The sequence below is a fragment of the Echinops telfairi genome, unplaced genomic scaffold (assembly GCF_000313985.2).
Source record: "Echinops telfairi isolate 266 unplaced genomic scaffold, ASM31398v2 ScPeMD7_655;HRSCAF=1070, whole genome shotgun sequence".
Classification (NCBI taxonomy): Eukaryota; Metazoa; Chordata; class Mammalia; order Afrosoricida; family Tenrecidae; genus Echinops; species Echinops telfairi.
The window spans coordinates 3,736,942-3,740,626 of NW_022104553.1; positions in this window are offsets into that span (position 1 = coordinate 3,736,942).

Genomic DNA, 3,685 nt, shown 5'->3' on the forward strand with positions numbered 1-3,685 from the left:
GCCTGGTTTGGTAGTTACATAATTTCATGTTAACTTGAAGATATACAAAGGGTAGGGGTGGTATTCAACCTGTCAATCAAGTCACAACCTGATGGCACCTCCTTGTGGGTATGGCCTTCTCATAAGGAGAAGTCCCACCCCCACCCTCCCACTTTGCTCTACCTTAATCTTCCTGCTGGCCGACCCTGATTGCTTCCAGAGACCTATGATGCATCCAGTGACATTTGAGCCACAAGACTTTGCACCTATCAGCCTGTGATCTTCCTGCATTCTGCATCATTGCATGTGGCTGCAGGAGTATGAAGAGGGACTTATGAACTAGTGTTGGACTTATGGACTTGAATTGGACTGGGCTGGAATGTTTTCCTGACATATATTTACTTCCTGATATACAGCTCTTTCTTACACATATGTAAGTGTCCCTGGAGTTGTTTCTCTAGTCAACCTGGCCTGATGCACCTGGTCTAAAAATACTGCCAAAGAAATGAAAAGACAAATCAAACACTGGGAGAACCCACATGCAAAACATGTATCTGCTCAAAGATTTGGATCAAGAATATTTAAAGAATACTCAAAGCTCAATAATGAGAAAATAAATATTCCATTTACAAATCAGTAAAAGAAAGAAATTTAATTTAAAAATTGGCAAAAGATTTTTTTACTGTCTTTTGCTCATTTAATTTTTTTAAGATTTTAATATTTCACCATAGAAGATACAGAGATGAAGAAGCACATGAAAAAGATGCTCACTGTCCCTACTCATTCAGGTCAACATTTATTCCCTCTCAAAACATGGTAATGCTAGTGAAATATAAAGAGGAATAAGATGTGTTCCTATGTTCACATTACACGTGTCAAGGACAACTTACATATCACTCACTGCTTGCTTTAACTAAAGAGATTCCGATTCAGGATGTGTCCTGAACACATCCTTCTCCTTTAGTGTAAAATGACAGAAAAGGATTAAAATCCCCAACACTGAAGAGCATGGGCAGAGGACAGTAGTGAACTAAGGAGGCCAACACAGTTCGTGAAGCTGGAAAGTAGGTGTTATTGTCTTTTCAGAAACAGTAAGCAGATGCTTCAGAGAAATATGTCAGAGAGCAAGTATAAGGAAGACAGAGAGGCCCTGCTGGCCCAGCCAGAGGGACCCCAAGTTTAGACCCTGAAACAACAATGGAGGGCAGGAATGAGAATTGGGACAGAAAACAGGGAAATTAAAGATTTATAATGGAATAGATGGCTTCACCTACTCCTTGGCTCCACCTACACCTCAACTCCTTTGGTCCTTTAGAAAGTAAACACAAATTTTAAAATAGTTTAAGGGATCTTAAAAACTTGGTAGAATCCTGTGGCCTCACTGCCCTCCCCATATCACTGAACAGAATCCGAAATCTGCTCCTCTCTAGTCCAGCAGCTGGCCATTGGTTATGCTAAGAAAAGCACGTGTCCCAGAAATTAGAGGCTCCAACCAACCATGCTTTCAAGCTCAGAAGCCTCTTAAACACTGCTCTGTATTTTCTAAATAGCATTCTATGCCATTTCCCTTGGGGACCCTTCTCTCTCGAGCCCTAACTAAATCCAAGTTCAGCAGATGATGCAATTTCTCATTTTACAAAGATGGTAGAGGTTGTCGGGCTTGAATTCCCCCATCCTCTTGACCCTCTACTTAAACACATATCTGCATCTGTCCCTGTTCTTACCACCTTCCTCCTGTCAAAGGTTCATCTCCCCACCTAGGTGAATCTAGCTGTTAGGTAGCCAGAATAAGGACTAAGGGGGGGTTCTCCCCTAGATGCTTGCATAGGGTCACAATAAAGGGGACGGAAAGAAATCAGGCACCCATTAGACACTTTTGGAAAGAGCCAGAACTGAGCATGCTCAGACACAAGCCCCCTTGGCCAGGGCATAAGCCAACCTGGACACACCCACCTTGGTCACCAGCAATATGACATGATCCAGATGCCCTTAAACTCAGTCAAGAAGGTTGACCAATACCTTCCACCAAGCCTCCCCAGCCGGATTCGGCTGTGCTCTACCAGGTTGGAGGGTGGGGGCACACCCATGCCGCCTGGGCCCTTGGGGCCTGAGCTCTCTCTCAAGCCTCTCTCAGGGTGTCCTGTTGTTGGGCCCTGGGATTTCCTGTGAGTACCAGAAACTTCCATCAAAGTCACTAGGATTTATAAAGTAGACTTACAAACAAACACCCAAACAGAGGTGACCTTAAGAAAAGGAGGCATTTCCTTTCATCTGGTGTATCCATAAACTGGAGGGAGGAGCCCCGGGGGCACCGGAAAGAGCGGCGGAGCAAACCAGAGCAAACACCGGAAGTGCACTGGGAGGAACCGGTCCGCGAGCAGGAACGGAGACGGACAACAATCCGGGAGGGACAGGAAGAGGAACCCAAAGCGCGTGCGCCGGGTGGGACTAGCCCGGAAAACCGGAAGAGGTGAACCCAGAGGGACGGGAAGGGCCCGGCTAGCCAATGATGCCCCACCGTCCAATGGCATGGTTGGAGCTGTCTTGAGACGCCATTTGGTGAGGTCAGGGGGGCATCATGTTTCATGTATGTTCAGCTATCCCACATTAAAAACATGGCGGGGCAGGTCTGGAGACATGGGGAGCCGGTATCCCGTCGAGAGGCCAACCCATTTAAGCAACACTTAAGCCGCACAGCGTGTACAGGGCACGGTGAGCAGCAGTTGGCAGTTACCAGGGAGGCAGCACCATGAGCGAATGTGCCAGAAGGGCTTTGGGGAACAAGAGTACAGAGCCGGCAGCTACCCATCTTCCAGCGGCCTTACAGGAACACAAGGCCTTAGAACTGTGGTTCTCAACCTTCCTCATGCCGCGACCCTTTCATACAGCATCTCATATGGTGGTGACACACCCCCGCCCCATAACATTATTTTCGTTGCTACTTCATCACTGTTCATTTTTTAAAATCATTTTATTAGGGGCTCATACAACTCTTATTACAATCTATCCGTTCGTACATCAATTGCATCGCTGTCATTTTGCTACTGTTATGAATTGGGCGACCTCTGTGAAAGGGTCGTTGGACCCCCAAAGGGGTCGCGACCCACAGGTTGGGAACCACTGCCTTAGAAGGTGCTGATAAGGAAACCTGGAGGCAGATGTGCACAGGAGAGCAGGGAGGGAGACACTGGTGAAGCCGAAAAGCAGACCCAGAGGGAAGGAGGGATTAAGAATTCCCGCAGCCATCTTATTAGAGCATGTTTTATGGACAGTTACATGTGGCCTCGGCAGACCTGGGTTGCAGGTCAGTGTTCACAGGCAGCGGCTTCAGTGGGTCCTGTAAGGTCCATAGACACATTGGAGAGGAGAGCCTATCTCCCTCTTACTAAGGCTTGTTTTCAAACTGTAAGTCTTTTAAGTCGGACACTTAGAAAATTCAATCCTGCCTCCAACAGAGCTTCTCAGCTTCTCATAGGTGGTGAGGTGAAGTTGGAAACAAAAAGTGTGCTGAAAGAGTGAGGCCATGAGGCAGGTCCCAGCTGGCTCCATAGATAGCAGAGTTTTTTTGTTGTTGTTTTTTAAACATTTTATTAGGGGCTCATACAACTGTCATCGCAATCCATACACACATCAATTGTGTAAAGCGCATTTGTACATCATTCTCAAAACATTTTCTCTCCACTTAAACCCCCGACATTAGGTCCTC